This window comes from Bombina bombina, chromosome 4 (assembly GCF_027579735.1).
Source record: "Bombina bombina isolate aBomBom1 chromosome 4, aBomBom1.pri, whole genome shotgun sequence".
Lineage (NCBI taxonomy): Eukaryota > Metazoa > Chordata > Amphibia > Anura > Bombinatoridae > Bombina > Bombina bombina.
The window spans coordinates 205,352,792-205,378,537 of record NC_069502.1 but is presented as its reverse complement, the minus strand read 5'-3'; the positions used below and the strand labels follow the sequence as shown (position 1 = coordinate 205,378,537).

Genomic DNA, 25,746 nt, shown 5'->3' with positions numbered 1-25,746 from the left:
ATATTTTGGAACTGCGATTTTCAGAGCTCTTCAGTTTTGGCCTCTTCTGAAGAGAGAACCGTTTATTTGTTTTCAGACAGACAATGTCACAACCGTGGCGTATGTCAATCATCAAGGTGGGGCTCACAGTCCTCAAGCTATGAAAGAAGTATCTTGGATACTTGCATGGGCGGAATCCACCTCTTGTCTAATCTCTGCGGTGCATATCCCAGGTATAGACATTTGGGAATCGGATTTTCTCAGTCGCCAGACTTTACATCCGTAAGAATGGTCTCTTCACCCAGATGTTTCTTCAGATTGTTCAGATGTGGGGGCTTCCAGAAATAGATCTGATTGCTTCTCATCTAAACAGGAAACTTCCCAGGTATCTGTCCAAGTCCAGGGATCCTCAGGCGGAAGCAGTGTATGCGTTGTCACTTCCTTGGAATTATCAACCTGCTTATATCTTTCCGCCTCTAGTTCTTCTTCCAAGAGTGATTTCCAAAATCATAATGCAACGTTCATTTGTACTGCTGGTGGCTCCAGCATGGCCACACAGGTTTTGGTATGCTTATCTTGTTCGGATGTCCAGTTGCCAACCTTGGCCACTTCCGTTAAGGCCAGACCTTCTATCTCAAGGTCCATTTTTCCATCAGGATCTCAAATCATTAAATTTGAAGGTATGGAGTTTGAACATTTAGTGCTTAGTCAAAGAGGTTTCTCTGACTCAGTAATTAATACTATGTTGCAGGCTCGCAAAACTGTGTCTAGAAAGATTTATTACCGAGTTTGGAAGACTTACATTTCATGGTGTTCTTCTCATAAATTCTCTTGGCATTCTTTTAGAATTCCTAGAATTTTACAGTTTCTTCAGGATGGTTTGGATAAGGGTTTGTCTGCAAGTTCCTTGAAAGGAAAAATCTCTGCTCTTTCTGTTCTGTTTCACAGAAAAATTGCTAATCTTCCTGACATTCATTGTTTTGTACAGGCTTTGGTTTGTATCAAGCCTGTCATCAAGCCAATTTCTCCTCCTTGGAGTCTTAATTTGGTTTTGAGGGCTTTACAGGCTCCTCCGTTTGAGCCTATGCATTCTCTGGACATTAAATTACTTTCTTGGAAAGTATTTTTCTTTTGGCCATCTCTTCTGGTAGAAGAGTTTCTGAATTATCTGCTCTTTCTTGTGAGTCTCCTTTTCTGATTTTTCATCAGGATAAGGCGGTTTTGCGGACTTCATTTAAATTTTTACCTAAAGTTGTTAATTCCAACAACATTAGTAGAGAAATTGTTGTCCCTTCGTTGTGTCCTAATCCTAAGAATTCTTTGGAAAGATCTTTGCATTCTTTGGACGTGGTTAGAGCTTTGAAATATTATGTTTAAGCTACTAAAGATTTCAGAAAGCCTTCTAGTTATTTGTTATCTCTTCTGGTTCTTGGAAAGGTCAGAAGGCTTCTGCCATTTCTTTGGCGTCTTGGTTAAAGCTTTTTATTCATCATGCTTATTTGGAGTCGTGTAAATCCCCGCCTCAGAGGATTACGGCTCATTCTACTAGGTCAGTTTCTACTTCCTGGGCTTTTAGGAATGAAGCTTCTGTTGATCAGATTTGCAAAGCAGCAACTTGGTCTTCTTTGCATACTTTTACTAAATTCTACCATTTTGATGTTTTCTCTTCTTCAGAAGCAGTTTTTGGTAGAAAAGTTCTTCAGGCAGCTGTTTCAGTTTGATTCTTCTGCTTATAGTTTCAGTTTTTTTCATTATAAAGATTAAAACTTTTTGATTTGGGTTGTGGATTCTTTTTTCAGCGGAATTGGCTGTCTTTATTTTTATCCCTCCCTCTCTAGTGACTGTTGCGTGGAGTTCCACATCTTGGGTATTTGCTATCCCATACGTCACTAGCTCATGGACTCTGGCCAATTACATGAAAGAAAACATAATTTATGTAATAACTTACCTGATAAATTCATTTCTTTCATATTGGCAAGAGTCCATGAGGCCCACCCTTTTTGTGGTGGTTATGATTTTTTTTGTATAAAGCACAATTATTCCAATTCCTTGTTGATGCTTTTGCTCCTTTCTTATCACCCCACTTCTTGGCTTCTTGTGGGTGTGATGGGGGGGTGTATTTATAGGCATTTTGAGGTTTGGGAAACTTTGCCCCTCCTGGTAGGAATGTATATCCCATACATCACTAGCTCATGGACTCTTGCCAATATGAAAAATTAATTTATCAGGTAAGTTCTTACATAAATTATGTTTATGTTACAGTTCCCTTTTTTATGCTTTTTACTCTTTTCTTTATCACCCCACTACTTGGCTATTCGTTAAACTGAATTTTTGGGTGTGGTGAGGGGTGTATTTATAGGCATTTTGAGGTTTGGGAAGCTTTGCCCCTCCTGGTAGGATTGTATATCCCATACGTCACTAGCTCATGGACTCTGGCCAATATGAAAGAAATTAATTTATCAGGTAAGTTTTTTAAAATTAAATTAAGTTTTTTTTTAATCTATTTTACCTCCTTGAAGTCTCAATTTTGGTTTTAAGATTTTACAGTCTCCTCCTTTTGAGCCTATGCATTCTCTGGACATTAATTACTTTCTTGGAAAGTGTTATTTCTTTTGGCTATCTCTTCTGCTTGAAGAGTTTCAGTATTGTCTGCTCTCTTTATCTGATTTTCCTTCAAGATAAAGTTGTTTTGCTGTTTTCATTTAAATGTTTGCCTAAAGTTGTGAATTCTATCAACATCAATAGGGAAATTGTTGTTCCTTTTTTATGTCCTAATTTTAAGAATATTTTTGAAAGGTCTTTACATTCTTTGGATGTGGTAATATCTTTGAAATATTATGTTGAGGCTACTTAAGATTCCAGAAATATATGCATAGTGACCAACCTATTAAATCTTTGGCTTCTAAAGGGTTTGTCTCTCATTCTTTTTGTTCTTTTCAGGAATAATTAGACCCCCCTCCTTATCTCAGGGAGTTCATAAAGTCCACTATCACAGATATGATGACTGCCTTCCCCACGCCACATAAAAGAAAAAGGTCTTTGGGGTTGATTTATCAAGCTGTGGCAGACAGGGTCGCACATACGCGCCCCTGTCCGCCGCAGCTCGCCTCTGGCAGGCTGAATTCCGCTGCCATAATTCAGCATTGCACAAGAACGCAATTTTGCGCTCTTGTGCAACGCTGCCCCCGCACAGCCAATCACGCACGGGCAGGAACTGTCAATATCCCTGGTTGAACGAAGCAGTGATCTGATAATTGCTGCTTATTAAATACGCACTGCAGGTTCTCTTCAGTCTCTTATTCAAGACTAAATTAATCCACTCTTTGCTTAAAGCAGTATTGCTTGCTTTAGAGGTTTCCGATACCACCTCTGCTAGGGAGACTTCAAAGGATCAGATACCTATTTTAAATATCAGGATGCATTATCTAAAAAAAATTTTCTTCCTATGGCTTTCTCTAAAATGTGGACTTGGGATTGGCTGAAGCCTTTAAGTATTTTTAGTCGTCCTCCCGTATTTAAGAGAATTGACCCTTTTCAGTCTAAGTATGAGCATTTTGATAATGCTCCTAATGTGGATAATTCTATTTCTACTTTAGCTCTAAAAAAAAAAAAAAAAAAAATACACTTCCTATAGAAAATATTTTTTTCCTTTTAAAGACACATTATATAAGAAGCTTGATTCCTCTTTAAGAAAATCTTATCTCCATTCTGGTTATATTCTTAAACCTGCTGTTGCTATTGCTGATCTATCAACTCCTATCTCTAAATGGTTAGAGAATCTCTCTGTTCAGGTTCTGGATGAATCTGATCGAGATAACTTTCAAAAGCTTTTAGAGATACTTAAAATGTGCTAATGCTTTTGTGGGTGATGCTATTCTTGATATTACTAGAATTAGCTCTAAAAAATTGTCAGTTGTTGCCAGACGTGCTTTATGGTCTTGGTCAGCCGATGCAGCTTCTAAGAATTAATTACTTTCTTTTCTTTCTCAAGGTAATAGACTTTTTGGGACTGAACTAGACCATATCATTTCAGCCGCTACTGGTGGCAAGAGTAAGTTTCTTCCACAAGATGAGAAGTTTAAGGGTAAATTTAAAACTTCTGGTCATCTTCTTTCCTTTAGTCAGCACAAGGAGCAAAGATCAGCTACCTCTTTTCCAAATCAAAGCGCCTCAGGTAAGCCCTAAAGGCAGTGTACCAATTGGCACTAGTCTAATAATTCCACCCCTACTTCTAAGTCAGCATGAAGGTGGTGCCCCCAGTCTAGTATCTCTGGTTGCATTTTCAGAAATCATGGTTTTCCTTAGTTTCCAGACCCTTGGGCTCTGAAAATTGTCTCTTAAGGGTATCTAATAGGCTTCTAATCAAAGCCTACCAGTGACAGATTTTTTCTTTTCTTTCAAAGGGTACTGAGGAACACTGTGAAGGCTCAAGCTTTTCTTCAATGTGTTTCAAATCTTACATCTATAGGGGTTATAGTCCCAGTTCCTTCTTTAGAACAGGGAAAGGGGTTTTACTCAAATCTCTTTATAGTTCCCAAGAAAGAGGGGAACCTTTTGGCCTGTTTTAGATTTAAAGATTTTGAACAAATGTGTCTGGATTCCAACTTTCAAAATTGAAACCATCAGGACACTCCTTTTATTATAAAAATATAAAGAATCCCAGCCAAAGAGTCTTAGAAATCAATTCAATTTTTTAATTTATAATGTTTATAGATACAAAATTATACCAAAAGAAATAGCACAAGAGATGGAATAGCACAAAAGATGAAAGCTTACTCATCTCCACACATACCCCATCCACCAAACATATCCATACTCCCACCAAGCAATCCTATACATAAAAAGCAAGTAATACTCAATTCTGAAAAAATGAGCAAAAAAACACCCACTGGGCGTCCCCAGTAAGTGAAGACACACTCCACCTATCACTCAGCAAAAATGTATTCTTATAGCTTCAGAAAGAATAGAGCAAACCATAATACATAATATTTCACAATATCACCATAACCTCATATAACATCAAAAAAGAAAAGCAACAGTCCATGTTTAGGACATTTGTATCATAGTAATGAAAAAAGGAAACAATCCATGTTGAGATTTTTGTATCCAAACTGAAAAAAGGTTGTCTTATATCAATTGAAAAAAATCCAAATGTAAACTTAAATGTCTTTTCCACAGATGAAAAATACAAACTCAAATGTCCTTTCTTATTTATAAGGTTCAAACTAAAATGTCCTTTCTTGAATGTAAGACGTTATATGGTCATACAGTGTAGTTGGAATACACTGGGATATCCTTTTAAGGGTTTGTGAAGAAAATGCTGAAAAGATGCTTGAAGCAATCTGAGTGCCACCCTTATGATCTACGGCTAGTGAAGCAGATAATTTAAGCATTCAAAGTGTTGCCCTTGTAATATACAGCTTGAATCACAATTATATAGCCCACAATATAGATTATTGGTCATCTAACCACTAGCGAGGTACATTCATGTAGTAAGTACAACCTCACACCCTGTAATCTTCACTCACGGTAAAGCTATAATGTTGTGTGTTATATATTTATGCTCCCAATCTGTACCAGGACAGGTCAATACACAGCAGCATCAGTGTCTCTGTACAGGTAATAACAAAACTGCAGGGCCAGTCATCAGCCGCGATATTACCTGATACTTCAGATTTGCCAGTGTCGTGAAACTTTACCGTGAGACTCGTATCCGACGTAACCTTCGGTGTGGAAATGTACTCACTGTTGACAATATCCCATCTCGCTGTTGTAGGTTATACCGGTACTCAGATGTAGTGTAGATCGTGATAGCCGTAAACAGGGTCGGTACAGGTGTTGGCGTCTTTGCTGGTTCCGACGCGCGTTTCGGGGACTCCTCCCCTTTGTCAAGGAATGTCCAGCCTCAGTGTGAAGGGGAAATTTAAACGCCATATGAGGTTATCCATTGGTTGTTCGTTTATGTACACCTTCAATGATGTAAAACCTATAACTGAATATGGATATGGATAAAGCTCACAGACTTGCCACTCATACCACTTTTATTTTACATCAAACAGAAAACAATCAGCACACTAAAACCAGAAAAAAGAGAAAAAGAAAAAGGTTATTGAACAGCATATTTGTACTGAGTCAATGGATTCCAAAGATGAAAACGGTATATGCAAAACACAATTTTATCCTAATAATGAATGGATATTTTCCCAACATAAATGCATAGTTAAAGTATAAGATATGCACCAATTTAATTAATCTCAGAAAATTCCAACAACATATGATTGTTATCCAAAGGTATCAATATGTAGGGACTAATGATTCAGATAACCTGGAATACTCAGGTATATACATCATTGTAGATATTTACTAAACAGCAGCGATAACCTATTTAAGCCTGACCAAAATAAGTGCATACATGCGGTGCAGATTGTGTACTCAATTGCAAAGTCATGTGATAACATTTCCCAGAGTATCAATATATGTAGAGCACGTTGAGAGTAAAATTAACTATAAGCACCTTGAATTATATCCTAGTCTATACTAAATATCTGATAATGTATTGTCCTATGGACCAACATAATCACTCCACTGGAGTTATAATCTATAGAGAATGTGGAATAACATAGAATCAGAACACAGGGCCCAGAACTATTCTCCTGTTTAATCAATCTAAATTATATTGAATGCAGTGATAGATGCACCACTACACTGTATAAGAGACAGTTCAGACAATCTACTATACAGTGAAATATCATCGAATCGCAGCCTAGAAATCGACAAAGACGTTATCTAATCTGAAAGAGATAACTTAAAAGCATTTTCAAAAATCAAATGGGACTCACTGATTAAAACATACAGTCAAGCCCACCTGGTAATCAGATGAAGTTGCCCCAGGAAATGTCCCTATTCAGACCTTTAGGGACCATAGTGTCCAGTTTCCTGATCCACTGGGCTTCTTTTCTAAATAGTACTTGTTGTCTATCCCCCCCTCTACGTAGGGGAGGAACCCCGTCAACAATTTGAAAGCGTAATTGGCTTTTGTTATGGCCGAATCTCGAAAAATGGTGTGCTACCGGGGCATCCTCATCATTGCTGCCTATTGCTGCCCTATGTTGGCGTATTCTCTCTCTGGCCATTTGAGTGGTCTCCCCTACATAGGCTAAACCACATGGACATTTAATGACATATATTATGTACTTAGAGGTACATGAAAATCAGCCATGGATGGGTATCCTTTTTCCGGATAGGGGGTGTGTGATACTATCCCCTTGTTGCATAGAATGGCACAAGGCGCAATTCATACATGGAAATGAGCCTTTCTTGGCTATTTCCACTTGTTTTTTCTGGGACCCCCAATCAGCCCGAATCAGTACATCTCTGAAGTTCCTATTTCTCCTAAATGAAAAAAGTGGGGTATCAGAGAACACATTCCCCACTTGGACATCATCTCTCAATAGATGCCAATGGTGAAGTATAGATCTCTTCAAATCTCTACTGTGAAATCCAAAATGACTCACAAAAGGAATAGAGAATTTTTTAGGATCTTGTTTCTTTCTCAAAAGTAAACTTATCCTATTAGTCTCCAATACTTTACTCATGTTTTGGTTAACAATTTCAAGTGGATAGCCTCGGCTTAAATTTAGATAGATCCTCATCACTCCAAATAAAGAATATATCCTCTATATAGCGATACCAGCCTTGTACGTAATCTTTAAAGCCTTGATCTTTATATACTACATCTTCCTCAAATTGACCAACGAAAAGATTTGCGTATGTTGGGGCCACATTTGAGCCCATGGCCGTACCTTTTTTCTGCACGAAATAAGTGTCCTCAAAGAGAGAGACATTTTCATATAGAACTATCTCAAATAGATCCCTAATCAGCCGTCTCTCGCTCAGTGAGTATAGATTGTCCTTGTTCAGGAAATAAAATATACTTGGCATCCATTGAGAGATGATGTCCAAGTGGGGAATGTGTTCTCTGATACCCCACTTTTTTCATTTAGGAGAAATAGGAACTTCAGAGATGTACTGATTCGGGCTGATTGGGGGTCCCAGAAGAAACAAGTGGAAATAGCCAAGAAATGCTCATTTCCATGTATGAATTGCAACAAGGGGATAGTATCACACACCCCCTATCCGGAAAAAGGATACCCATCCATGGCCGATTTTCATGTACCTCTAAGTACATAATATATGTCATTAAATGTCCATGTGGTTTAGCCTATGTAGGGGAGACCACTCAAATGGCCAGAGAGAGAATACGCCAACATAGGGCAGCAATAGGCAGCAATGATGAGGATGCCCCGGTAGCACACCATTTTTCGAGATTCGGCCATAACAAAAGCCAATTACGCTTTCAAATTGTTGACGGGGTTCCTCCCCTACGTAGAGGGGGGGATAGACAACAAGTACTATTTAGAAAAGAAGCCCAGTGGATCAGGAAACTGGACACTATGGTCCCTAAAGGTCTGAATAGGGACATTTCCTGGGGCAACTTCATCTGATTACCAGGTGGACTTGACTGTATGTTTTAATCAGTGAGTCCCATTTGATTTTTGAAAATGCTTTTAAGTTATCTCTTTCAGATTAGATAACGTCTTTGTCGATTTCTAGGCTGCGATTCGATGATATTTCACTGTATAGTAGATTGTCTGAACTGTCTCTTATACAGTGTAGTGGTGCATCTATCACTGCATTCAATATAATTTAGATTGATTAAACAGGAGAATAGTTCTGGGCCCTGTGTTCTGATTCTATGTAATTCCACATTCTCTATAGATTATAACTCCAGTGGAGTGATTATGTTGGTCCATAGGACAATACATTATCAGATATTTAGTATAGACTAGGATATAATTCAAGGTGCTTATAGTTAATTTTACTCTCAACGTGCTCTACATATATTGATACTCTGGGAAATGTTATCACATGACTTTGCAATTGAGTACACAATCTGCACCGCATGTATGCACTTATTTTGGTCAGGCTTAAATAGGTTATCGCTGCTGTTTATTAAATATCTACAATGATGTATACCTGAGTATTCCAGGTTTTCTGAATCATTAGTCCCTACATATTGATACCTTTGGATAACATAATCATATGATGTTGGAATTTTCTGAGATTAATTAAATTGGTGCATATCTTATACTTTAACTATGCATTTATGTTGGGAAAATATCCATTCATTATTAGGATAAAATTGCGTTTTGCATATACTGTTTTCATCTTTGGAATCCGTTGACTCAGTACAAATATGCTGTTCAATAACCTTTTTATTTTTCTCTTTTTTTTCTGGTTTTAGTGTGCTGATTCTTTTCTGTTTGATGTAAAATAAGTGGTATGAGTGGCAAGTCTGTGAGCTTTATCCATATCCATATTCAGTTATAGGTTTTACATCATTGAAGGTGTACATAAACGAACAACCAATGGATAACCTCATATGGCGTTTAAATTTCACCTTCACACTGAGGCTGGACATTCCTTGACAAAGGGGAGGAGTCCCCGAAACGCGCGTCGGAAACAGCAAAGACGCCAACACCTTTACCGACCCTGTTTACGGCTACCACGATCTACACTACATCTGAGTACCGGTATAACCTACAACAGCGAGATGGGATATTGTCAACAGTGAGTACATTTCCACACCGAAGGTTACGTTGGAGACAAGTCTCACGGTAAAGTTTCACGACACTGGCAAATCTGAAGTATCCGGTAATATCGCGGCTGATGACTGGCCCTGCAGAGACACTGATGCTGCTGTGTATTGACCTGTCCTGGTACAGATTGGGAGCATACAGATATCACACACAACATTATAGCTTTACCGTGAGTGAAGATTACAGGGTGTGAGGTTGTACTTACTACATGAATGTACCTCGCTAGTGGTTAGATGACCAATAATCTATATCGTGGGCTATATAATTGTGATTCAAGCTGTATATTACAAGGGCAACACTTTGAATGCTTAAATTATCTGCTTCACTAGCCGTAGATCATAAGGGCGGCACTCAGATTGCTTCAAGCATCTTTTCAGCATTTTCTTCACAAACCCTTAAAAGGATATCCCAGTGTATTCCATCTACACTGTATGACCATATAACGTCTTACATTCAAGAAAGGACATTTCTTTCATGTAATTAGCAAGAGTCCATGAGCTAGTGACGTATGGGATATACATTCCTACCAGGAGGGGCAAAGTTTCCCAAACCTCAAAATGCCTACAAATACACCCCTCACCACACCCACAATTCAGTTTTACAAACTTTGCCTCCGATGGAGGTGGTGAAGTAAGTTTGTGCTAGATTCTACGTTGATATGCGCTCCGCAGCAAGTTGGAGCCCGGTTTTCCTCTCAGCGTGCAGTGAATGTCAGAGGGATGTGAGGAGAGTATTGCCTATTTGAATGCAGTGATCTCCTTCTAAGGGGTCTATTTCATAGGTTCTCTGTTATCGGTCGTAGAGATTCATCTCTTACCTCCCTTTTCAGATCGACGATATACTCTTATATATACCATTACCTCTACTGATTCTCGTTTCAGTACTGGTTTGGCTATCTACTATATGTAGATGAGTGTCCTGGGGTAAGTAAGTCTTATTTTCTGTGACACTCCTAGCTATGGTTGGGCACTTTGTTTATAAAGTTCTAAATATATGTATTCAAACATTTATTTGCCTTGACTCAGAATGTTCAACTTTCCTTATTTTCAGACAGTCAGTTTCATATTTGGGATAATGCATTTTAATTTAACATTTTTTCTTACCTTAAAATTTGACTTTTTCCCTGTGGGCTGTTAGGCTCGCGGGGGCTGAAAATGCTTCATTTTATTGCGTCATTCTTGGCGCAGACTTTTTTGGCGCAAAAATTCTATTTCCGTTTCCGGCGTCATACGTGTCGCCGGAAGTTGCGTCATTTTTTGACGTTATTTTGCGCCAAAAATGTCGGCGTTCCGGATGTGGCGTCATTTTTGGCGCCAAAAAAGCATTTAGGCGCCAAATAATGTGGGCGTCTTATTTGCCGCAAAAAAATATGGGCGTCACTTTTGTCTCCACATTATTTAAGTCTCATATTTTATTGCTTCTGGTTGCTAGAAGCTTGTTCTTTGGCATTTTTTCCCATTCCTGAAACTGTCATTTAAGGAATTTGATCAATTTTGCTTTATATATATGTTGTTTTTTCTCTTACATATTGCAAGATGTCTCACGTTGCATCTGAGTCAGAAGATACTACAGGAAAATCGCTGTCAAGTGCTGAATCTACCAAAGCTAAGTGTATCTGCTGTAAACTTTTGGTAGCTATTCCTCCAGCTGTTGTTTGTATTGATTGTCATGACAAACTTGTTAAAGCAGATAATATTTCCTTTAGTAAAGTACCATTGCCTGTTGCAGTTCCTTCAACATCTAAGGTGCAGAATGTTCCTGATAATATAAGAGATTTTGTTTCTGAATCCATAAAGAAGGCTATGTCTGTTATTTCTCCTTCTAGTAAATGTAAAAAATCTTTTAAAACTTCTCTCCCTACAGATGAATTTTTAACTGAACATCATCATTCTGATTCTGATGATTCCTCTGGTTCAGAGGATTCTGTCTCAGAGGTTGATGCTGATAAATCTTCATATTTATTTAAAATGGAATTTATTTGTTCTTTACTTAAAGAAGTCCTAATTGCTTTAGAAATAGAGGATTCTGGTCCTCTTGATACTAAATCTAAACGTTTAAATAAGGTTTTTAAAACTCCTGTAGTTATTCCAGAAGTTTTTCCTGTCCCTGATGCTATTTCTGCAGTAATTTCCAAAGAATGGGATAATTTGGGTAATTCATTTACTCCTTCTAAACGTTTTAAGCAATTATATCCTGTGCCGTCTGACAGATTAGAATTTTGGGACAAGATCCCTAAAGTTGATGGGGCTATTTCTACCCTTGCTAAACGTACTACTATTCCTACGTCAGATGGTACTTCGTTTAAGGATCCTCTAGATAGGAAAATGGAGTCCTTTCTAAGAAAAGCTTATCTGTGTTCAGGTAATCTTCTTAGACCTGCTATATCTTTGGCTGATGTTGCTGCAGCTTCAACTTTTTGGTTGGAAACTTTAGCGCAACAAGTAACACATCGTGATTCTCATGATATTATTATTCTTCTTCAACATGCTAATAATTTTATCTGTGATGCCATTTTTGATATTATCAGAGTTGATGTCAGGTTTATGTCTCTAGCTATTTTAGCTAGAAGAGCTTTATGGCTTAAAACTTGGAATGCTGATATGGCTTCTAAATCAACTTTACTTTCCATTTCTTTCCAGGGTAACAAATTATTTGGTTCTCAGTTGGATTCCATTATTTCAACTGTTACTGGTGGGAAAGGAACTTTTTTACCACAGGATAAAAAATCTAAAGGTAAAAACAGGGCTAATAATCGTTTTCGTTCCTTTCGTTTCAACAAAGAACAAAAGCCTGATCCTTCATCCTCAGGAGCAGTTTCAGTTTGGAGACCATCTCCAGTCTGGAATAAATCCAAGCCAGCTAGAAAGGCAAAGCCTGCTTCTAAGTCCACATGAAGGTGCGGCCCTCATTCCAGCTCAGCTGGTAGGGGGCAGGTTACGTTTTTTCAAGGAAATTTGGATCAATTCTGTTCACAATCTTTGGATTCAGAGCATTGTTTCAGAAGGGTACAGAATTTGTTTCAAGTTGAGACCTCCTGCAAAGAGATTTTTTCTTTCCCGTGTCCCAGTAAATCCAGTAAAAGCTCAAGCATTTCTGAAATGTGTTTCAGATCTAGAGTTGACTGGAGTAATTATGCCAGTTCCAATTCCGGAACAGGGGATGGGGTTTTATTCAAATCTCTTCATTGTACCAAAGAAGGAGAATTCTTTCAGACCAGTTCTGGATCTAAAAATATTGAATCGTTATGTAAGGATACCAACGTCAAGATGGTAACTGTAAGGACTATCTTACCTTTTGTTCAGCAAGGGAATTATATGTCCACAATAGATTTACAGGATGCATATCTGCATATTCCGATTCATCCAGATCATTATCAGTTCCTGAGATTCTCGTTTCTGGACAAGCATTACCAGTTTGTGGCTCTGCCGTTTGGCCTAGCTACAGCTCCAAGAATTTTTACAAAGGTTCTCGGTGCCCTGCTGTCTGTAATCAGAGAACAGGGTATTGTGGTATTTCCTTATTTGGACGATATCTTGGTACTTGCTCAGTCTTTACATTTAGCAGAATCTCATACGAATCAACTTGTGTTGTTTCTTCAAGATCATGTTTGGAGGATCAATTTACCAAAAAGTTCTTTGATTCCTCAGACAAGGGTAACCTTTCTGGGTTTCCAGATGGATTCAGTGTCCATGACTCTGTCTTTAACAGACAAGAGACGTCTAAAGTTGATTACAGTTTGTCGAAACCTTCAGTCACAATCATTCCCTTCGGTAGCCTTATGCATGGAAATTCTAGGTCTTATGACTGCTGCATCGGACGCGATCCCCTTTGCTCGTTTTCACATGCGACCTCTTCAGCTCTGTATGCTGAAGCAATGGTGCAAGGATTACACGAAGATATCTCAATTAATATCTTTAAAACCGATTGTTCGACACTCTCTAACATGGTGGACAGATCACCATCGTTTAATTCAGGGGGCTTCTTTTGTGCTTCCGACCTGGACTGTAATTTCAACAGATGCAAGTCTCACAGGTTGGGGAGCTGTGTGGGGATCTCTGACGGCACAAGGAGTTTGGGAATCTCAGGAGGTGAGATTACCGATCAATATTTTGGAACTCCGTGCAATTTTCAGAGCTCTTCAGTTTTGGCCTCTTCTGAAGAGAGAATCGTTCATTTGTTTTCAGACAGACAATGTCACAACTGTGGCATACATCAATCATCAAGGAGGGACTCACAGTCCTCTGGCTATGAAAGAAGTATCTCGAATTTTGGTTTGGGCGGAATCCAGCTCCTGTCTAATCTCTGCGGTTCATATCCCAGGTGTAGACAATTGGGAAGCGGATTATCTCAGTCGCCAAATGTTGCATCCGGGCGAATGGTCTCTTCACCCAGATGTATTTCTTCAGATTGTTCAAATGTGGGAACTTCCAGAAATAGATCTGATGGCGTCCCCTCTAAACAAGAAACTTCCTAGGTATCTGTCCAGATCCCGGGATCCTCAGGCGGAGGCAGTGGATGCATTATCACTTCCTTGGAAGTATCATCCTGCCTATATCTTTCCGCCTCTAGTTCTTCTTCCAAGAGTAATCTCCAAGATTCTGAAGGAATGCTCGTTTGTTCTGCTGGTAGCTCCGGCATGGCCTCACAGGTTTTGGTATGCGGATCTTGTCCGGATGGCCTCTTGCCAACCGTGGACTCTTCCGTTAAGACCAGACCTTCTGTCACAAGGTCCTTTTTTCCATCAGGATCTGAAATCCTTAAATTTAAAGGTATGGAGATTGAACGCTTGATTCTTGGTCAAAGAGGTTTCTCTGACTCTGTGATTAATACTATGTTACAGGCTCGTAAATCTGTATCTCGAGAGATATATTATAGAGTCTGGAAGACTTATATTTCTTGGTGTCTTTCTCATCATTTTTCCTGGCATTCTTTTAGAATACCGAGAATTTTACAGTTCCTTCAGGATGGTTTAGATAAGGGTTTGTCCGCAAGTTCTTTGAAAGGACAAATCTCTGCTCTTTCTGTTCTTTTTCACAGAAAGATTGCTATTCTTCCTGATATTCATTGTTTTGTACAAGCTTTGGTTCGTATAAAACCTGTCATTAAGTCAATTTCTCCTCCTTGGAGTTTGAATTTGGTTCTGGGAGCTCTTCAAGCTCATCCGTTTGAACCTATGCATTCATTGGACATTAAATTACTTTCTTGGAAAGTTTTGTTCCTTTTGGCCATCTCTTCTGCCAGAAGAGTTTCTGAATTATCTGCTCTTTCTTGTGAGTCTCCTTTTCTGATTTTTCATCAGGATAAGGCGGTGTTGCGAACTTCTTTTGAATTTTTACCTAAAGTTGTGAATTCCAACAACATTAGTAGAGAAATTGTGGTTCCTTCATTATGTCCTAATCCTAAGAATTCTAAGGAGAAATCGTTGCATTCTTTGGATGTTGTTAGAGCTTTGAAATATTATGTTGAAGCTACGAAATCTTTTCGTAAGACTTCTAGTCTATTTGTTATCTTTTCCGGTTCTAGAAAAGGCCAGAAAGCTTCTGCCATTTCTTTGGCATCTTGGTTGAAATCTTTAATTCATCTTGCCTATGTTGAGTCGGGTAAAACTCCGCCTCAGAGAATTACAGCTCATTCTACTAGGTCAGTTTCTACTTCCTGGGCGTTTAGGAATGAAGCTTCGGTTGACCAGATCTGCAAAGCAGCAACTTGGTCCTCTTTGCATACTTTTACTAAATTCTACCATTTTGATGTATTTTCTTCTTCTGAAGCAGTTTTTGGTAGAAAAGTACTTCAGGCAGCGGTTTCAGTTTGAATCTTCTGCTTATGTTTTTCGTTAAACTTTATTTTGGGTGTGGATTATTTTCAGCAGGAATTGGCTGTCTTTATTTTATCCCTCCCTCTCTAGTGACTCTTGTGTGGAAAGATCCACTTCTTGGGTAGTCATTATCCCATACGTCACTAGCTCATGGACTCTTGCTAATTACATGAAAGAAAACATAATTTATGTAAGAACTTACCTGATAAATTCATTTCTTTCATATTAGCAAGAGTCCATGAGGCCCGCCCTTCTTTTGTGGTGGTTATGATTTTGTATAAAGCACAATTATTCCAATTCCTTATTTTATATGCTTTCGCACTTTTTTATCACCCCACTTCTTGGCTATTCGTTAAACTGAATTGTGGGTGTGGTGAGGGGTGTATTTGTAGGCATTTTGAGGTTTGGGAAACTTTGCCCCTCCTGGTAGGAATGTATATCCCATACGTCACTAGCTCATGGACTCTTGCTAATATGAAAGAAATGAATTTATCAGGTAAGTTCTTACATAAATTATGTTTTTAGTTTGAACCTTATAAATAAGAAAGGACATTTGAGTTTGTATTTTTCATCTGTGGAAAAGACATTTAAGTTTACATTTGGATTTTTTTCAATTGATATAAGAAAACCTTTTTTCAGTTTGGATACAAAAATCTCAACATGGATTGTTTCCTTTTTTCATTACTATGATACAAATGTCCTAAACATGGACTGTTGCTTTTCTTTTTTGATGTTATATGAGGTTATGGTGATATTGTGAAATATTTTATATTATGGTTTGCTCTATTCTTTCTGAAGCTATAAGAATACATTTTTGCTGAGTGATAGGTGGAGTGTGTCTTCACTTACTGGGGACGCCCAGTGGGTGTTTTTTTGCTCATTTTTTCAAAATTGAGTATTACTTGCTTTTTTATGTTTAGGATTGCTTGGTGGGAGTATGGATATGTTTGGTGGATGGGGTATGTGTGGAGATGAGTAAGCTTTCATCTTTTGTGCTATTCCATCTCTTGTGCTATTTCTTTTGGTATAATTTTGTATCTATAAACATTATAAATTAAAAAATTGAATTGATTTCTAAGACTCTTTGGCTGGGATTCTTTATATTTTTATATTATTAGAGTCTTAGGCCAGACTCCATCCCGTGCCTGAGCATTTGTCTGACTGAGAGGTGGTGCGGTCACCATTTATTATTATACTCCTTTTATTATGTTTCAAATAGTAAAAAAGTTGCAGACTGATCCTTACTTGCAAATAAGTCTATTTTATTGTATACAGAGTACAGATATACCCCACTCATATAGCGGGTTAGGGACCAGAGCCCTGCTGTAAAGGGAAAACCTGCCTTAAAGTGAAACAAGGCGGTTTTAGCTTTCTTTTCACTTGCCAGTATGTTTAAAAACTTGTAAACATGTTTTAACTAACATATATTAGGGGTGCAATTGTGCTACATTTAGTTTAACACTAGCACAGCACAGTATTCAATAAATACTGTACCTGTAAAATGTGACAATTACTGTAGTTAAATTTGCCAGACTATATCACTGAGACACAGATTGCATGGTAATGCTGTAAACAGAGTGCGCTGCGCTTAACAAAATGGTGCCAGTCAATTTTCTCGCAATCTCACGAAGATTACAGCACTGGTTTAAAATCCTTGGAGGTTGAACTTGAGCTCCACAAAGCGCTGTATTTGCGATGGGCTGTAAAGTGTGGTATACCTGTATATACATTGTGTCCAAAAAAGTAGTTCATACCTATAAGATCTGACTTGTTTCCTGTGCCACTAGGTACACTTCCTCAGATACTTCCCTTCACTTTCTTTTATTAGGCAAGACCCCTAAATGTCGACCATAGACTTAAAGGATGCCTATCTGCATGTTCTTATTCATTTAGATTATCACAGGTTCCTGAGATTTGCCTTTCTGTACAAACATTATCAGTCTGTGGCTTCCATTCGGTCTGGCCACTGCACCAAGAATCTTCACAAAAGTTCTGGGTGCCTTGATTTCAGTAATAAGGTATCGGGGGGGGGTTTCTGTTTTTTCCCTATTTGGATAATAACTTGGTTCTAGCTCCATCTATTCCTTTATCAGAAACTCATGTCAACCAATTGTTATTTCTTCAGCTTAATGGTTTGAATATAAATTCGCCAAATAGTTTGATTTCTCAGACAAAGGTGACTTTTCTGGGATTTCAAATAGTTTGTCTCCATGAGATTGTCTCTTAAAAGAGACAAGGATTTTCAAAGTTGTCCGTCTGAATCTTCTCAGTCTTTTCTTTTAGTAGGTTCCTTCATGGAAGTGATGGGTTTGATGGTGATACATCAGATGCAGTGCATTTTGCTCAGCTTCATATAAGGCCTCTTCAGCTTTGCATGCTAAGTCAGTGGAACAGGGATCACTCCCAGTTATCACAAATCATCTTCCTGAGTTATGCTGTAAGACAATCTCTCCAGCACATTTCTCAGGGAGCAAGCTTTGTCCTCTACCAGAGAGAGATCTCATGACTTCAAAGTTAAACAAACTTCCTCAGTATTTCTCCAAGTCCATGGATCCAAGGGCTCTGGAGACAGATGCTCTGAGAATGCTTTGGTCGTTTCGGCTAGATTATGTTTACACTTTTCTGTTTCTGTTATCCAGAGTTATTGCCAAGATCAGGCAAGAGAATGCATCAGTGATTCTAATTGCTCTGAAATGGCCTCGAAGAGTTTGGTTTGCAGATCTGGTTCAGATGTCCAGTTATCAGCCCTGGCCTTTTCCCGTAAGAAAAAATGTCTCACAAGGCCCCTTTTTCCATCCAGATTTAAAATCTCTAAGCTTGATGGCTTGGAGTTTGTACTGATATTTCTTTGTCAGAGTTTTTTCTGAGTCTGTTGTTAGTACATTTGTTCAGGCTAGGAAACCGGTGACTAGAAAAATCTATTATAAGGTTTGGAAAGCCGTTATCTCTGTCTTATTTTCATAATAATTCTTGGAATTCTTTTAGGATTCCTAGAATTCTTAAGTTTCTTCAAGATGGCCTGCAGAATGGTCTTTCTGCCAGTTCTTTTGAAAGGTCAGATTTCTGCTCTGTTCTTTTTCACAGCAAAATTGTGAATCTTTCTGTTGTGCATAGTTCAGGTGTTATCTAGAATAAAGCCTGTAATCAAACCTATTTTCTCCTCAGAATCTTAATTTGGTTCTGAAAGTTTTGCAGTCTCCTCCTTTCGAACCTATGCATAAACTTATTTCCTGGAAAGTTGTATTTCTTTTGGCTATTTTATCTGCTAGAAGAGTGTCTGAGTTATCTGCACTTTCTTCTGATCCTTATTTGATTTTTCATAAGGATAAGACTGTTTTGAGAACTTACTTTTGATTTTCTGCCTGAAGTAGTGACTATAGCATGATTAAGGACATGTAATCCGAAACGTTGCTGCTGTTTTTTGTGCTCTTGGCTGCAATAAAGATTTGGTAAATATTACCTGTTGGAGTGCTGCTATTCTTTGAACGTTTGGATACTATAGATTTCAAACAGACTCCTGATTTGTTTGGTCATTTTTCAGGTAAGCACAGGCTGACCAGGAGGGGAATATCAAATTTAGTAATTAAGATAATCCGTGGACTCGTGTCAAAAAAGAAATTCATTTATCAGGTAAGCATACATTTTTCTTTTACTATAGAGGTGGGATGGTTTATATAGAGTTCTGAGGTTTGGGAATCTTTGCCTCCTCCTAATGGCAGGAAAGGTAATTCCCAGGAGTAATGGATCGTGGACTCTTATCACCATGAAAGAAAGGAATTTATGAGGTAAGATATACATTGTTTTTTCTCCTTCCAATAAAGTACACGTGAAACGTTGCTCAAATAGGAATGATTAACCAATTGCACTGGAGTTAGTTCACCTCCTAATAATTTAATTAATTTGAATGATATATCTATGCATATCTAATGATATATAACCAAATCAGTAATGGTCTGATATAACTTCAAAAAATCTGGAAACTTATTTTCTAAAAATGAATTTATTGACCTGTGATTTAAATTGTGATTTAAATCAAATCCACCCTGGCTAAAAGTAAAGATGGTTCCTCTACCAATATCTAAGTAAGGAGCCACCAAAATACCTTGGGCTCGTATTACGGACAAAAGCATTCTTACAAATGTTTACAAAAATTCTGTGAACAGTAGCCAGAGAAAATTACACTGAAAATATTGTCCTGTAAGGAAAATGAAGGTACTGATTGATAATCCCTGACAATAAGAATATGAAGGAAAGCAGCCTTCCAATTTATTGAGGACATAAATTGCCCTTGTTGGACAAGGGGAAAAATAGTAGAAATGTTTTCAGTTTTGAAGGTAGGAACTAATAGAAATTTGTATATAGTCTTAAAATCCAGAATTGGCCTGAATGTTCCTTCATTCTTGTGAACTATGAACAAATTGGAATAAAACCCTGGCCTTGTTCTGGAAAAACAGCTGGAAAAAATAATCCCATAAATACTATATCTTGAACACAATGAAAATAGCCTTGAACCTTCACAGGGTTCTTAAGAACATGTGACAGAAGAAAAACCCATTCTAAAGCCTTGAGAAAACAAAGTTTAGCACCTGCAGAGATTGAGACCAGGCCTTCTGCAAGGGCATAATCTGCTCCCTACCAGAATTAAATCTGGACCAGGGGCGCACATTCATGCTGATCTGCCCTCTGACACTCTGTAGCAGTTCTGTGAGGAGGAAAAACGGTCTCAAATCAGTCTAACCCCTCTCAATAGACTAGCATAACAGTGAGGTGGGAGAGCGATAAAATACTCATGAAAGTTTTCAGAATCTTTTTTCCCTCCTAGTGGTTAGGAAGTGAATCCCATGCGTAATGGATCATGGACTCTTACCACCTTATGAAAGAAAGTATTTTGACAAACTGTTCTTAAAGTAGCCATGTATACAATAGATCAAAGATTAAGAATACATTTTAATAATGCATTATCTAGAACCAATTACATTGTTAAATCCCCTTTCTCCATATAGAACCTATCGGTGATTAGTGCACTGGTCTTAGATTTTAACTGTTAATCAACTTTGATCAAAAAATGATCTACCTCAGTAAAATCAAGCATGCCCACTAGATTCAGATCTGCAAATGTATGTGTAATGTTTTTGCAGAATATTTATTGGAGTGTCATAGCTGCTAGTAACATTTTTGTAAAGAAGTATTCATGGACATGTGTTCTTAATTTCCTAACTAAAACATTAAGGACTTTGTTTCTCTATTTCTCCAACATAGGTGTGTCCGGTCCACGGCGTCATCCTTACTTTTGGGATATTCTCTTCCCCAACAGGAAATGGCAAAGAGCCCAGCAAAGCTGGTCACATGATCCCTCCTAGGCTCCGCCTACCCCAGTCATTCTCTTTGCCGTTGTACAGGCAACATCTCCACGGAGATGGCTTAGAGTTTTTTAGTGTTTAACTGTAGTTTTTATTATTCAATCAAGAGTTTGTTATTTTAAAATAGTGCTGGTATGTACTATTTACTCTGAAACAGAAAAGAGATGAAGATTTCTGTTTGTAAGAGGAAAATGATTTTAGCAACCGTTACTAAAATCCATGGCTGTTCCACACAGGACTGTTGAGAGGAATTAACTTCAGTTGGGGGAACAGTGAGCAGTCTTTTGCTGCTTGAGGTATGACACATTCTAACAAGACGATGTAATGCTGGAAGCTGTCATTTTCCCTATGGGATCCGGTAAGCCATGTTTATTCAGAAAGTAAATAAGGGCTTCACAAGGGCTTATTAAGACTGTAGACTTTTTCTGGGCTAAATCGATTCATATATTACACATATTTAGCCTTGAGGAATCATTTAATCTGGGTATTTTGGTAAAATAATATCGGCAGGCACTGTTTTAGACACCTTATTCTTTAGGGGCTTTCCCTAATCATAGGCAGAGCCTCATTTTCGCGCCGGTATTGCGCACTTGTTTTTGAGAGGCATGACATGCAGTCGCATGTGTGAGGAGCTCTGATACATAGAAAAGACTTTCTGAAGGCATCATTTGGTATCGTATTCCCCTTTGGGCTTGGTTGGGTCTCAGCAAAGCAGATACCAGGGACTGTAAAGGGGTTAAAGTTAAAAACGGCTCCGGTTCCGTTATTTTAAGGGTTGAAGCCAAATTTGGTGTGCAATACTTTTAAGGCTTTAAGACACTGTGGTGAAATTTTGGTGAATTTTGAACAATTCCTTCATACTTTTTCGCAATTGCAGTAATAAAGTGTGTTCAGTTTAAAATTTAAAGTGACAGTAACGGTTTTATTTTAAAACGTTTTTTGTACTTTGTTATCAAGTTTATGCCTGTTTAACATGTCTGAACTACCAGATAGACTGTGTTCTGAATGTGGGGAAGCCAGGGTTCCTTCTCATTTAAATAAATGTGATTTATGTGACACTGAAAATGATGCCCAAGATGATTCCTCAAGTGAGGGGAGTAAGCATGGTACTGCATCATTCCCTCCTTCGTCTACACGAGTCTTGCCCACTCAGGAGGCCCCTAGTACATCTAGCGCGCCAATACTCCTTACTATGCAACAATTAACGGCTGTAATGGATAATTCTATCAAAAACATTTTAGCCAAAATGCCCACTTATCAGCGTAAGCGCGACTGCTCTGTTTTAGATACTGAAGAGCATGAGGACGCTGATGATAATGGTTCTGAAATGCCCCTACACCAGTCTGAGGGGGCCAGGGAGGTTTTGTCTGAGGGAGAAATTTCAGATTCAGGGAAAATTTCTCAACAAGCTGAACCCGATGTGATTACATTTAAATTTAAGTTGGAACATCTCCGCGCTCTGCTTAAGGAGGTATTATCCACTCTGGATGATTGTGAGAATTTGATCATCCCAGAGAAACTATGTAAAATGGACAAGTTCCTAGAGGTCCCGGGGCTCCCAGAAGCTTTTCCTATACCCAAGCGGGTGGCGGACATTGTAAATAAAGAATGGGAAAGGCCCGGTATACCTTTCGTCCCTCCCCCCATATTTAAAAAATTGTTTCCTATGGTCGACCCCAGAAAGGACTTATGGCAGACAGTCCCCAAGGTCGAGGGAGCGGTTTCTACTTTAAACAAACGCACCACTATACCCATAGAAGATAGTTGTGCTTTCAAAGATCCTATGGATAAAAAATTAGAAGGTTTGCTTAAAAAGATGTTTGTTCAGCAAGGTTACCTTCTACAACCAATTTCATGCATTGTCCCTGTCACTACAGCCGCGTGTTTCTGGTTCGATGAACTAGTTAAGGCGATCGATAGTGATTCTCCTCCTTATGAGGAGATTATGGACAGAATCCGTGCTCTCAAATTGGCTAATTCTTTCACCCTAGACGCCACTTTGCAATTGGCTAGGTTAGCGGCGAAAAATTCTGGGTTTGCTATTGTGGCGCGCAGAGCGCTTTGGTTGAAATCTTGGTCAGCGGATGCGTCTTCCAAGAACAAACTACTTAACATTCCTTTCAAGGGGAAAACGCTGTTTGGCCCTGACTTGAAAGAGATTATCTCTGATATCACTGGGGGTAAGGGCCACGCCCTTCCTCAGGATAGGTCTTTCAAGGCCAAAAATAAACCTAATTTTCGTCCCTTTCGTAGAAACGGACCAGCCCCAAGTGCTACGTCCTCTAAGCAAGAGGGTAATACTCCTCAAGCCAAGCCAGCCTGGAGACCAATGCAAGGCTGGAACAAGGGAAAGCAGGCCAAGAAACCTGCCACTGCTACCAAGACAGCATGAAATGTTGGCCCCCGATCCGGGACCGGATCTGGTGGGGGGCAGACTCTCTCTCTTCGCTCAGGCTTGGGCAAGAGATGTTCTGGATCCTTGGGCACTAGAAATAGTCTCCCAAGGTTATCTTCTGGAATTCAAGGGGCTTCCCCCAAGGGGGAGGTTCCACAGGTCTCAATTGTCTTCAGACCACATAAAAAGACAGGCATTCTTACATTGTGTAGAAGACCTGCTAAAAATGGGAGTGATTCATCCTGTTCCATTAGGAGAACAAGGGATGGGGTTCTACTCCAATCTGTTCATGGTTCCCAAAAAAGAGGGAACGTTCAGACCAATCTTAGATCTCAAGATCTTAAACAAGTTTCTCAAGGTTCCATCGTTCAAGATGGAAACCATTCGAACAATTCTTCCTTCCATCCAGGAAGGTCAATTCATGACCACGGTGGATTTAAAGGATGCGTATCTACATATTCCTATCCACAAGGAACATCATCGGTTCCTAAGGTTCGCATTCCTGGACAAGCATTACCAGTTCGTGGCGCTTCCTTTCGGATTAGCCACTGCTCCAAGGATTTTCACAAAGGTACTAGGGTCCCTTCTAGCGGTGCTAAGACCAAGGGGCATTGCAGTAGTACCTTACTTGGACGACATTCTGATTCAAGCGTCGTCCCTTCCTCAAGCAAAGGCTCACACGGACATAGTCCTGGCCTTTCTCAGATCTCACGGATGGAAAGTGAACGTGGAAAAGAGTTCTCTATCTCCGTTGACAAGGGTTCCCTTCTTGGGAACAATAATAGACTCCTTAGAAATGAGGATTTTTCTGACAGAGGCCAGAAAAACAAAACTTCTAAACTCTTGTCGGACACTTCATTCCGTTCCTCTTCCTTCCATAGCGCAGTGCATGGAAGTAATAGGTTTGATGGTAGCGGCAATGGACATAGTTCCTTTTGCGCGCATTCATCTAAGACCATTACAACTGTGCATGCTCAGTCAGTGGAATGGGGACTATACAGACTTGTCTCCGAAGATACAAGTAAATCAGAGGTCCAGAGACTCACTCCGTTGGTGGCTGTCCCTGGACAACCTGTCACAAGGGATGACCTTCCGCAGACCAGAGTGGGTCATTGTCACGACCGACGCCAGTCTGATGGGCTGGGGCGCGATCTGGGGATCCCTGAAAGCTCAGGGTCTTTGGTCTCGGGAAGAATCTCTTCTACCGATAAATATTCTGGAACGGAGAGCGATATTCAATGCTCTCAAGGCTTGGCCTCAGCTAGCGAAGGCCAAGTTCATACGGTTTCAATCAGACAACATGACGACTGTTGCGTACATCAACCATCAGGGGGGAACAAGGAGTTCCCTGGCGATGGAAGAAGTGACCAAAATCATTCAATGGGCGGAGACTCGCTCCTGCCACCTGTCTGCAATCCACATCCCAGGAGTGGAAAATTGGGAAGCGGATTTTCTGAGTCGTCAGACATTGCATCCGGGGGAGTGGGAACTCCATCCGGAAATCTTTGCCCAAATCACTCAACTGTGGGGCATTCCAGACATGGATCTGATGGCCTCTCGTCAGAACTTCAAGGTTCCTTGCTACGGGTCCAGATCCAGGGATCCCAAGGCGACTCTAGTAGATGCACTAGTAGCACCTTGGACCTTCAAACTAGCTTATGTATTCCCGCCGTTTCCTCTCATCCCCAGGCTGGTAGCCAGGATCCATCAGGAGAGGGCGTCGGTGATCTTGATAGCTCCTGCGTGGCCACGCAGGACTTGGTATGCAGATCTGGTGAATATGTCATCGGCTCCACCATGGAAGCTACCTTTGAGACGAGACCTTCTTGTTCAAGGTCCGTTCGAACATCCGAATCTGGTCTCACTCCAGCTGACTGCTTGGAGATTGAACGCTTGATTTTATCAAAACGAGGGTTCTCAGATTCTGTTATTGATACTCTTGTTCAGGCCAGAAAGCCTGTAACTAGAAAAATTTACCACAAAATATGGAAAAAATATATCTGTTGGTGTGAATCTAAAGGATTCCCCTGGGACAAGGTAAAGATTCCTAAGATTCTATCCTTTCTCCAAGAAGGATTGGAGAAAGGATTATCTGCAAGTTCCTTGAAGGGACAGATTTCTGCCTTGTCTGTGTTACTTCACAAAAAGCTGGCAGCTGTGCCAGATGTTCAAGCCTTTGTTCAGGCTCTGGTTAGAATCAAGCCTGTTTACAAACCTTTGACTCCTCCTTGGAGTCTCAACTTAGTTCTTTCAGTTCTTCAGGGGGTTCCGTTTGAACCCTTACATTCCGTTGATATTAAGTTATTATCTTGGAAAGTTTTGTTTTTGGTTGCAATTTCTTCTGCTAGAAGAGTTTCAGAATTATCTGCTCTGCAGTGTTCTCCTCCTTATCTGGTGTTCCATGCAGATAAGGTGGTTTTACGTACTAAACCTGGTTTTCTTCCAAAAGTTGTTTCTAACAAAAACATTAACCAGGAGATAGTCGTGCCTTCTTTGTGTCCGAAACCAGTTTCGAAGAAGGAACGTTTGTTGCACAAT

The 25,746-nt window shown here is 39.4% G+C and overlaps 1 protein-coding gene across 1 annotated transcript in view; it reads left to right on the top strand.

Moving 5' to 3' along the window:
- The window catches only part of STAG1 (stromal antigen 1), a 788,714-nt gene that overhangs the window by 210,998 nt on the left and 551,970 nt on the right, over positions 1-25,746 (top strand). The gene's annotated exons all lie outside the window — the stretch shown is intronic.